General features: G+C 39.7%; 1 long non-coding RNA gene across 1 annotated transcript; it reads right to left on the minus strand.

The window, feature by feature from the left end:
• Positions 1-10,211: 10,211 nt before the first annotated feature.
• LOC143508709 (uncharacterized) lies at positions 10,212-11,738 on the minus strand. The gene is made up of 3 exons (XR_013129425.1): positions 11,706-11,738; positions 11,441-11,489; positions 10,212-11,035 (listed from the first exon to the last, which is right to left on the minus strand). It is a non-coding gene; the product is annotated as an uncharacterized LOC143508709 (long non-coding RNA).
• Between the last annotated feature and the right edge of the window lie 1,005 nt (positions 11,739-12,743).

A 12,743-nucleotide genomic window follows, 5' to 3' on the forward strand; every position in this document is an offset into this window, starting at 1 on the left:
ATGTCAGCATTATTTGAAGTTTACATTGAACATTTCAACAGCATTCAACATCATTTAATAGTGTTAACATTTAAACAGCATTCATCATGATTATAGTAATAGTAATCATCAGGTTATCAATCATAAAAACATCCAAACATCCTTTTATTCATTTTCAGCTGATGTCAGCATTATTTTAAGTTTACATTGAACACTTCAACAGCATTCAACATCATTTAATAGTGTTAACATTTAAACAGCATTCATCATGATTATAGTAATAGTAATCAGCCGGTTATCAATCATGAAACATCCAAACAGCCTTTTATTCATTTTCAGCTGACTTCAGCATTATTTTAAGTTTATATTTAACAGCAATTAACATCATTTAACAGTTTTATGACAATGAAAGTAAGTAAAAATAATGAATCAACCAAACAGTTAAATAATCTTTGTAAAATATGTCATGGTCAACAACAGGGTCTTTAGTTCAGCAGGGTCATAGACGGTATCCTAATACGCACATGGTTGTCCAATGGTTGACCTGGTCAGTGGGCAGGCCTGTACAGTTTGTCCCATCACTTTGTGTGCACTGTGTGCATCTGTCTCCCACAAACACGGCCTGTTTACCCACATTGTCTGTAATCCCAGTGAACACTGCTGGGGCCGCGCTACTGAGTCCTTATGGAACCTTCCCTTGGGTCCCATTGCTTGAGTGCTTGACCAGAGAATCTCTGCCACTGTCAGGGCTCTGCTGGGTGGGCGTAAGCCTCCGCCTCACTGTGGTAGTAGAGAAGCCAGTTCTCGCTGTTCTTCCATAGTGTTTTTTTTTTTTTTGTCATGGTCGACAACAGTGTCAATAGTCCAGCAGAGGTCATAGACAGCGTTCCAATATGTGTTGAAGGTTGGGGCTTCTCTCTGTCTCTGTATCTGTTTCCCACCAACAGGGCCTGTTTACCCACATTGTCTGTAATCCCAGTGTGCGCTGCTGGGGCCATGCTCCAGAGTCCTTATGGAACCTTCCCTTGGGTCCCATTGATTGAGTGCTTGACCAGAGAATATGTGCCACTGTCAGGGCTCTGTTGGGTGGGCATAAGTCTGTGGTATCACTGTGGTAGTGAAGAAAACATCCCTCGCTGTTTTGACGGGCCTTGCCAGGTCCTGTGCCAGCACACAGACACACATGCAAACAGTGCACACAAAGTGACAGGACAAACTGTACAGGCCTGCACACTGACCAAGCCAACCATTGGACAACCACGCTCCCCCCACCCCACCCCCTTCCTGGTAGCTGAACTGAAACTGCAGTTTCAGTGCAGAAAAGGACATAAAATGTAGCATAAATGAAAAATGACCAACAGCAGTTATAACATAAGGAGGGGTTAATTTAAAGGCATACATAAGGCTGTAACCACCCTCAGGTAATGAGCTAACTGAAGCATAATGCCCACCTCCTGAAAAACAACAAAAAACAAAGGGCAATTAAACACATCTATTGATGTCATATAAGGACACAAAACAAATGAGAACTAAGTACATCTGTTGACGTCATATAAGGACACAAAATAAAGGACTATTAAACACATCTGTTGATGTCATATATGGACACAAAACAAAGGACAATGAAACATACATTGATGTCATATATGGACACTATACAAAGGACAAATAAACACATCTATTGATGTAATATATGAACATTAAACAAAGGTCAATTAAACAGGTATTTTCATGTCATATATGGACACAAAATAAAGGACAATTAAACACATCTGTTGATGTCATATATGGACACAAAACAAATGACAATTAAACACATATATTGATGTCATATATGGACACAAAACAAAGGACAATTAAACACATATATTGATGTTAGATATGGACACAAAACAAAGGCAAATTAAATACATTTATAGATGTAATATATGGACATTAAACAAAGGTCAATTAAACAAGTATTTTCATGTCATATATGGACACTAAACAAAGAAAAATTAAACACATACCTTGATGTCATATATGAACACTAAACAAAGAACAATTAAACACATATTTTAAAGTCATATATGGACACTAAACAAAGGACAATTAAACACATACATTGATGTCATTTATGCAGGGCCGGCCCAAGCTTCCATGGGGCCCTATGCAGAATTTAATTTTGGGCCCCCCATACCACCACCTCAGCACCAAATGCTACATCATCTTGGTGCTCTTGGGAGTGGCCTATTGGCAAGGGGGCTCTAAGTGGCCACGTAATTTGAGTATGCCTAGGGCCGGCTCTGCATAAATGGACACTGAACAAAGGACAAATTAACACACATATTGATGTCATATATGGACACTGAACAAAGGACAATTAAACACATACATTGATGTCATTTATGCAGGGCCTGCCCAAGATTCCATGGGGCCCTATGCAGAATTTAATTTTGGGCCCCCCATACCACCACCTCAGCACCAAATGCTACATAATCTTGGTGCTTTTGGGAGCTGCCTATTGGCAAAGGGGCTCTAAGTGGCTGCATAATTTGAGTATGCCTAGGGCCGGCACTGCATAAATGGACACTGAACAAAGGACAAATTAACACATATATTGATGTCATATATGGATACTGAACAAAGGACAATTAAACATACGCTGACATCTACATGACTACTGTCTCTGCTACGGGAATCCACTGGAATAGGGCATCTTGTGAGGAGGCTGCATTCTGTAACAAATAAATCGTAATGTAACATGGAGAAACAAGTATGCAAAAATAGGCACAGGGTCAAAATACCAGAAAAGCACACAGAAGAGCAGACAAAATCCAAAGGGGCAAACTCGGAGGTCAAGGTGCAATACTAGATAAGTTAACTGTAGACAAAAATTATAAATAGAACTGCTATTTCAAGAGAAAATCAGGATTCACAAAATTAAGAGATTGGCAATAGATTGCAACAAACTGAGTCAATAATCAGGTGATGTGGATCTTCAGGGTTGAGGTTGCTGGGCAATGTTGTTCTGGAAACGGCTGTGTCACGTACTGATTTTCCTATCAAATAAATCATAATGTAACATGAAGAAACAACTATGCAAAAACAGGCACAGGGTCAAAATACCTGAAAAGAACACAGGAGAGCAGACAAAATCCAAAGGGGCAAACTCGGAGGTCAAGGTGCAATACTAGATAAGTTAACTGTAGACAAAAATTATAAATAGAACTGCTATTTCAAGAGAAAATCATGATTCACAAAATTAAGAGATTGGCAATAGATTGCAACAAACTGAGTCAATAATCAGGTGATGTGGATCTTCAGGGTTGAGGTTACTGGGCAATGTTGTTCTGGAAATGGCTGTGTCACGTACTGATTTTCCTATCTTACAAAACACAATAAACAGGATTGTGGTAGCTGTAGTATGTGTTCAGAAGTCCTGCTGCAACACTAGTGTGAGGGTTAGAAATAAACACAGGGTCCAGAAGTGTAGTCTTCTCTGTTGTTGCACTGGTTATCAGCTGTGTGTATCCTTTTGACTGAAACAAATTAAAAATGGGCTTATTTGCAAATGACAGCTGATCTTCATTAAAGTCTCCACACACCACAACAGGTCTGTAGTCCATGATGTCGATTGAGGTCAAAAGGGCATCTAGGTTTGGTAAGAACTCTGTCAACCTGTAGTCTGGTGGTCTGTAAATAACTGCAATAAGAGCTTGTTTTGGGGCCTCTACTTTTAAAACCACAAACTCCAGATCAGTTACATTCTGTATATACTGAATAGCATGAGCTTTGATATTGTCTTTCACATACATGGCAACTCCACCACCACTCCTGTTGGACAGATGTGTGTAGTTAGTGTAGGCCGCATGTCTGTTCCGCTTGTATATTTTGTAGCCATTCAACTGCAGAGAATCAGGAAAAACAGAACCAGTCATATGCGTCTCAGTAAGACACAAAACATCAGATAAGAGGAGCTCATGATGGCTTTTGATATCCTCAATATGAGTTTGAAGGCCTTCTGTGTTATGATGTACAATTTTAAGACCAGAGTTCAAATGAGGTTTTTTTACTAAGTGCAAAAGTGGCTGAATAGCACTTAAATCAAGTTTGGGCATATTCTCCAATGAGGCACTGATTTCAGTGTCACAGTAAATCTTCCTTTCATCAAAGTCAGTGATGTGTAGTCCACTGAGTGATGTGGTTCTGCTGAGTGCAACATATGACATACCTGGTTCAAAAATCTTCTTTAGTGATACAACAGCACACAGAGTTGTCATTCCTTGCACTTTATGAGTGGTGCATGCAAAGGCCAACTTTAAAGGAAATTGCCGTCGAACAGTTCCCTTTTTCTTCAGATTTTCCTCTACTCTCTCAATGTAAACTACACTGTCATCACCTCCAGGCACCTTGTTGCGGTGTTTCTGTCCTGCATCAACATTATCCAGCTTAAGACCAATCATATGCACAACTGGAACATCTTTACGAATGTGTGCGACTATTTTTACCACTTTGCCAAATGAGCCATTGACCAGTCCATCTTCCACATCAATATTTCTGGTAAGCATTACTCGGGCATCAGTTGCCAGCTGTAGTGTGTCAACAAGATCACCTTTTTCTCCTTTGAAAGGAACACCTTGCTTCTGCATCTGGCCTGTGCGTGGGTCTTTTTTATAATCCTCTGCATCTATATTTGTAATATTTTGAAAGCGTGATGATATGACAGCTGAATTATAATCATCAACCTCTTTATTAGTAGCAAATATGTGTAATGCATCAGAGGGGCAGTCTTCAGGGGATTTAATGACTTGTTCCAGCATAGATCGGTCAGCAGCGGACAGTGCGTCGTGTTTCCGTTTCACTCTGAGTCTGTTAAGAAGCTCAGCATATGCAAGGTCATCTTTCTGACGCATGATTTCTGTCAGTGTCACCATTTTAAAATGATCTCTCCAAAAGTCCAGCACATGGTCCTCATACACACACAGGGACTTTGCCTTTCCAAGCGGTGGTAATTGCTGGAAGTCACCAACAGCCATAATAGAAACGTTGCCAAAGGGTTTGTTGTTCCCTCTAATCTGCTGGAGTCTCCAGTTAATGTAAGCAAATAACGGCTTTGACACCATTGATATTTCGTCGATGATTATAATTTGCACATTTGAAAAGTTTGCCCTGATTTCATCCAGACTGTTCCCAAGTCCTTGATATGGAGGCTTCAAGCTTCGTGGGAGTTTAAAAAGTGAGTGGAGTGTTTTTCCATTAATGTTATGACTAGCACAACCAGTAAAAGCTGACAACAGAACTGTAGGTTTTGAAATGTCGGTTTCCTCACGTACACATGGAAGTTTGTGTAGTATTTTTGTAGCCTCTACATACACAGATTTAATAAGGTGGCTCTTTCCTGTTCCTGCTGTTCCTGCGATGTAATAAAGAAACTGCTCTGGGTTTTCATTAAGGACTTTTCTTTTGCACCAGTCACGCACAGTGTAGAACACAGCTGCTTGTGTCTCATTCAAGCTCTGGTACATTTTTTTAATCTCTGCATGGCTCAACTGTGGTCCTTCCATTACAGGCATTGCAGTGGTGTTCTCAGATCTAGATGCAACATAATCTGGAACGTCATCTTGTTCATTCGCATCATTGGGATTTACTGGCTCTTGCTCTAGAATGCATTCCAAACGAATCAGTTCATTTGCTGGAGCCAAAGTAGTCCAGGCATCTTCAATGGGACCGTTCTGTTCAAAGTCCTCGATTGCTTGTTCAATAGCGTCACTGTGCTTTTCATACTTTTCTTTGTTTTCATGTACAATGGTAAAAACACGTTGAAGAGTATCTGTACCTGGCAGCTTTACAGAGGCATAGATGTAGAAGGACTCATAATTGTGGAACTGAGCAGACGTAAGCTGTGTGATTCTGCGGTGGGGCAGGTAGAGTTTCAGCAGCGTTCCACAGTATTTCTCAGGATCTTTTTGTGGTGAGAAACGAGCAAAGCGAATGACAGCAGGTTTACCTCTGGTGCGCTTCTTTATGTGCCCCATGTTGTTTTGCAAAGGGAAGACATTTTTACCCTTTTTCTGTTCTGTATAAACAATTCGGTATTCACTTGCAAATTCTGCCATGCACATATTCTCAAACACTGGTGTTTTTGGCCTGGCCATGTACTTTTCTGTTAATCCTGTCATCCACACGTTCTCATCATCAGGATCTTTGTTCTCTAAGTACTTCATAGGTAGGCTCATGCGCACAGCATTGTCGTCTGTGGGTATGAAAATGACAGCACGGGATGATGATTTGAGTTTTAAACTGCAAGTGCGTGCGACTGCTTCCTGGGCACTGACCTCTCTGTTTTTGGCGTAGGCATGCATGATCTGTTTCATGGTTTCCCTTTCAGATGAGCTGTCACATGAATCTCTCATGACTTGCTTTAGATAATCGCTCATTTCATGTTCGGCTTTTGAAATGTATGACAGTATATACATTATACAGGTATATGGATTCAGTATGAACTGGATGTCCATGTTGGCGTTCCAGGCTCTTAACAGCAGAGGATTGTAGCCATTTACCCAGCAGTCTTTTGGTGCTCGTTCCATTATGATCTGACTGGATGTAGAAAGAGACTCGACACTTCTCTTGTAATCCTGGTAAGACATATTGACCTTTTCAAGCAGTTCTGTGATGCTTTCAAATTGTTGATTTTTGTCATTCAACAGATCCCACACAGTCTGTAGATTTACTTTAGCCTGTGCTTGTTCATCTATTTCTGTATTTTCCTCATCAGAGTCTGTGTCAAGGGGTGGTGGTCTGGGGCGTGTAATCATTGTTGTTGGCATGGGTGGTTTAGGAAATCCAAACCTGCAGTGCTTATTATTCTTTTTGCATGATTTAGAGTGATTTCTGCTGTGTGTCTGTACTTCTGTTACTATTGTGTTCAGCTCTCGGTCTGTGTTTGTGTCTGGCAACTTGCACGATATGTATTTGTCAATGAAATCACATACAACTTGATCTGGGTCATCTTCAAATTCTGGTGCATCTTTCACCCAAAACAGGCAGTGAATGTGTGGAGAACCTCGCTGTTGAAATTCTACACTGTAAAAATAGTCAACCACCTCACCAATGGGCTGTGCAGGAGACAGAATCAGGTTCATGAGCCCTTCTACACGTTTCTCAAACATTCTCATGGCAGTAACTGGATTGCTACGTAGAATCTCACACTTCTGTGACCAATCCAAAGCTGAGAAGTCCACAGTTTGACCTTGTTGTGCTTTAATTGCTGTGATTACCTCTGGCCATCTCATCTCCGCTGCACTAAATGTACAGAAAAATGTGGGAGTTCCCAGCTGTCTGAGCATAGCAAACAGATCTCGGAGTGTTTTTTGCCAGTAAGCAGGTGTCCCTCTCAGTGGCTGCATGAATCTGGTGCCCTCGTTATTTTTTATAAGTTTATCTAATTCAACTTTGTCTCGTAAAAGCGAACTGTTGATTTTACGTCCATCACGTGTCCTGGTTTTTGCTTTTCGCAGTTGAATGGACATACTTGAAGAGGCTAGATGCATTTCAGTTACAAACTGTGCAAAGAAAATGTAGTTTGTGTCCATCGCAAAGCGATTATCAGCAGAGAATAATCTTGCATTGAAGTATCTGCTAGGTGAGAGAGCAACCTGTCTGTGTGGTTCATCAAATGTATTTTTACCACAAGGAAACTGTACTGGGAAAGCCATTGCCTCGAGCTTAGGGACTTTAAACATACTGACTGGATTGTTTCTCTCTGCTGGAGCAATACAGAATATCCCATCATTGAAGGATAACAGATGATGACCAAGATCTGGTGGCTGAAGACATGTGTCTAACGCTAGACCTGTGTGCTGATCAGTGCTCTGATTCTCATTATCTGCATCAGGCTGCATACTCTCAGGGTTCTGCTGTGGTGTGTTCTCACTCTCAGTATTGTTGTCAATATCCATTTCCTGTTCTGGAGCACTTTCATCTGTGACGTCTGTAACATCATTAAATAAATCATCTTCCTGTACAGGGTTGAGAACAATGTCTGTATATTCAGAATGTATTTCTTTCAGTTTACATAACGCAGACAAGACTTTGTGCATAGATATTGTCTGGAACTGATAATGACCTGAATAACACAACCGTCTCTTGAGTTTCACTGTAAGCAACTGTGATTCACTTCTTGGTCTGGGTAAAACATTTACTGTTGTTTCAACATCTGAAGGAACTGACACAACAGCACCCTTGATGGCTCTCTGTTGACCTTTGGGAAGACTGATGACCTTGGCAAAACACACGTATTTGGCTATAACATGCCTTTCAAGTATATTCAAATCACAGAGTTCTGGTGGAACTGGTGTAAGTTCAAGTTTATTAACAGCAGCAATGGCAGGCATCTTTCCCTTTGATAAATTTTCATGACAACAGTGGCAGATCCATTCTCCTTTCCTTTCTTCAGTCACACAGTTATTTGGACAGTCAGAGGAACAGATGTGAACATATTTGCCAGTCAAGCAAACTGAAGCAACTGTAGGATTCTTCTGATAGTTTCTGTGTTCACACACACGAACCTGGTTAGAAAACAGTGCTCTGTGACAGACAGTGCAAACATAGCATGGCCCATCTTTTGCTTTCTCTTTAAATTGACTTAATGCGGTCAACTGTTGTGGATTATGGATGTCAGAGAAACACTGATTGATATTTTCATGTAGACTGTGTTGGTGTAAATAACGATTTAGTCTGTATTTTCTCTGTATATGCTGTGCACAACGTATCTTGTGTAGTGTCTTTAGTTTTGACTCTCTGTTCACTGACCGAAGTAAGCACTGTTCTCTGTGATGGGACCTAAAAAATACATCAGTCTGATATAATGTATTAAAATATTGTTTTCGCTTTTGCCTGAAAATCGGATCTTTTGAATATTTATCAGTTATGTGCTGTTTGTGCTTCTCTCTGTACACAGCGTTGTTTTTGTAATTACTGATGACATATTGTTTCTGTCTCTCTCTGTACACGGAGTTGTGTTTGTAACTGCTGATAACGTATTTTTTTTGCTTCTCTCTGAACGCTGCATTATGTTGGTAGTTCGTGGTGATGTAGCGTCTCTTCTTAGCTTTGTAAGTAGTGTTTAGCATGTAATTAACCCTTAATGCTCGTTGCTTGGCAAGTCTGTAATTTACATTTTTAAGGTAGTTATTTCGACTGCGTTGTTTCATCTTGTCCTTGAACTGAGTGTTGTCTGCGTATTTAACCTTCAACTTAACACGTTTCCCACTTGTTTGCGAGCATGCGCGTTCTTTCATCTTTTGTATACATTTTTTTCTTCTGCGTGCTTTGTTTAACTTGGTAAAGGTTTTTTTGTCATGCTGGCTAATAAGACTAGGTTGCACGTTTACCGTTTGAAGTTCACAAGGGAGTTCGTCGTGTTGAGTACTACCTGTCATCACAAAAGACACGGGCAGAAGTTCGTATTGCTGATTGTCCCGCAACTCAAGGCAACCCTGATACAGCAGTAGCAACCTTTCGGTCAAATCTGTCAAGTTCGCAAAAGTAAGCATCACGGCGATACCCGTGTTCTCATCATCAGGCCGTAATCCGTCAGGTGTTCTGCTGTGAGAATCGAAAAACCCAAATCTCCCTTCGCGATCTCTGAATACTGCAATGCACGTGTTTCCAACCATCAGAAGCGCGTCAGTTACGTTACCTTCAAGACAAGCGAGAGCGCTCTCTAGGTTCATAAACTCGTCCATTCCTTGTGGCGCATCGTCTTTCAAGAAACCATACGTTTGTGGGTGTTTAATAAGGTCGTAACATTGCAGATCGGTGTCGACTGTCGTTGGTAACTCGTCAGAAGTTAAATAGTTACTCACAAACCTTCCTTCATTCAGCAATGTCCGTTTCACAGTAGTATATAAAGCATCTCCTCTCGTTAAAACGTTGTCAAGACCCATAGAGTTCAACTCGTTAACTTCATTGTGCATAGCAAGAAATGTCAGAGCGTTGCACGTACACTGTGTACCACGCGAGAATTCCCTGTATCTCTGGTCATTTTGACAGTGCGATGCCTGAACTGACTCAACATATCTATTAGCAACAGTGTTTGCTACCTGGTTAGTGCTTTCGCTCTCCACTTTCAGTGCCTCGCGTCGTTTAGCAGCAACAGACTTCTTGCTTTTTCTCGGCATGGTTTAACAGATTTCAAACAGTATATATGGAACAGTGCCAAAACAATATTATTCCAAAAGGTTGTTTTTAAAACGTTTACTGTATTCAAAATAATCAAATCACAATAATACTATTACAATTTTTTAAAAGGTATTGACAATTCTCAATGTGTGTCTGCAGAAGGCAAAGATGGTCCTGCTGCTTACTGTTGGTTGTCTGAAACAAATCAATTCAACACAAAGCAACAAGAAAATGGCAAGGTATATAAAACACACAAAAAACTATATATGTACTAACATCAAACAGTATGTGGTCTACTTCTTTTAAAATGCACTTCTGTGATTTACAAAACAATTTAACTGTAGTGAGATATATAGTACACTACTCCTTCACTGAGATAACAGAATAATTATGTGTGTGATGAGTGTCTGATGCGTGTCTTCAACAGCAGTCAGCGATGATGGTCCACTCAGCTAGGAATATGGTCTGAAACAAATGAACACAGTTGCCTTCCGGCTCGTTTTGTTTGGGTATCGTTTTGGGTATCGTTTTGTTTGGGTATCGTTTTGGGTATCGTTTTATAGGGTATCGTTTTGATCGTTTTGACCGTTTTGACCGTTTTGACCGTTGTACTTGCAAGGGCAAGCCAAAAGACGCAGCAAGAAAAGATGTTAAAATATTGGGACGGGGGACAAGAGAAGAGAAAATATTGGGACGGGGACAAGAGTTGGATCTAACAGGAAGACAGACAGAGTAGAAACGTTTTACTTGCAAGGGCAAGCCAAAAGACGCAGCAAGAAAAGATGTTAAAATGTTGGGACGGGGGACAAGAGAAGATAAAATATTGGGACGGGGACAAGAGATGGGTTTTAATAGAAAAAGAGACAGAGCAGAAAATTCTTCAGATCAGGACCTGTAAAGACAAAAAAAAAGAATCAATCTTCATGCATGTAGAACTGTTCAGTGTTTTAACAATACATTATTATTGTAAAAGTTCAATATTATTGTAACATCATGTTGGAGAACTTAATCCTGATTATGCCGTTTCATACAAAATTTATTTTCTTGTGTGAAGCACTTTGAATTGCCAGTGTGTATGAAAGGTGCAATATAAACAAAGCCTAAATGCAGCAAATTGTGAATTCAATTGTACTACTTCACAATCAGACGCTTAGATTCACAGGATATATAGTATTGGGTGATTTCAGTATGAACACAGGATGCTTGCTTGCTTGCATTTCCTCTTCATGTGATGTATGATGTTATGGCTCTTACATTTCATTACAAATGTTAATGTTGAACCTTTAAAAACCCTTACTTTCACAAGCCAGAGGAACCTACACAGTGAGGACCACAGTGAGGTCACCCTGCCAAAATCACGAGAGAGAGAGAGAGAAATGCATAAGTGAAACTTGTACAATCTACATTCAGACTGGTCACATTTGGTCCATTAGCCAAACACTGAGTATAATGCCTTATGTACATGTACATTTAGGTGGTATAAAATAATGGCAGTTTTATGATATGCATGTGTGCAGTATTTAAGAGAAAACAAAGGCCTTATATTAAATTCTTTAACTTACTCTGGGGTTAGGTGAGCTGAGCTGAACCTATAGAAACATACAAGTGCACATTAGTGAACATTTTCACAATTTGGCAGGTGCTCTTCTCCAGAGGACCTTACAGAAATGCTTTGTGGTCTCTTTCTAATAGATAATGTTAATACATAGGTATGTGTCAATAATGCTGTTAGGCTAAAGTCCTGTCCAGTGTGGAACTTGGAAATTGGCCAAAATGCCATAATTATGTTAATAAAATGTTCTTAACTCACTGGCCCATTTTTTTTACTATAACAAGACAGCATCCAATGGTGTCTACCATAACAAATCATGCCCAACACAGCCATCACACTCATATTTGTACACTCCAATTTTGAATTACAAAAGCATTCAGAAAAATGTACATTGCTACAGAATGGACAAGTTTTGTAAGCTGTGAACCACACCATGTATGCAGAAATGGCAGTTTTAATAGCTTTCTACTCACGTCGAATAGCTTGATGTAGACATATGGATATGCAAATAGAGAAGAGAAACATTTAAATATGTGAAAAAGGTCTGCATCTTTCAAACAAACCTTTCAACTGTGACACTAATTATTTTGAGATTTAACACATGACTGATTTAGTGAATTCTAAACAATTGTTCAAAAATCAAGTGAGCTGCCTAGTGCTTTCATTGACACCAATAATTCAATTCCTTATTACTGAACTTACATAGACTGCAGATTAATGATGTGTGTAAAGAACCTGTAAGGAAGCACAAGAATAGAAACACATTTATTTTCATCACATCTTATTAAGGTTACTACATCATTAGGCCTACTTGTCAATTACATGTATGAATTAGTATCAACATGTACTTACACAAACTGTCAGTATTTGTAGCTTTAAAACCTGCAAAGTACAGTGCAACACAACAAGCAGGGTCAAATATTTTGCCAAATTTTAACAGGCTACAATATCATACAAGTTATATAGCTATAACATTTAGCTTCAGCTTACGTTATACGATGGTTTTCTGCCAACTTGGGGAAAGAGAAAAACAACATTATCTTAATAT

The sequence above is a fragment of the Brachyhypopomus gauderio genome, chromosome 2 (genome assembly GCF_052324685.1).
Source record: "Brachyhypopomus gauderio isolate BG-103 chromosome 2, BGAUD_0.2, whole genome shotgun sequence".
NCBI classification, from domain to species: domain Eukaryota; kingdom Metazoa; phylum Chordata; class Actinopteri; order Gymnotiformes; family Hypopomidae; genus Brachyhypopomus; species Brachyhypopomus gauderio.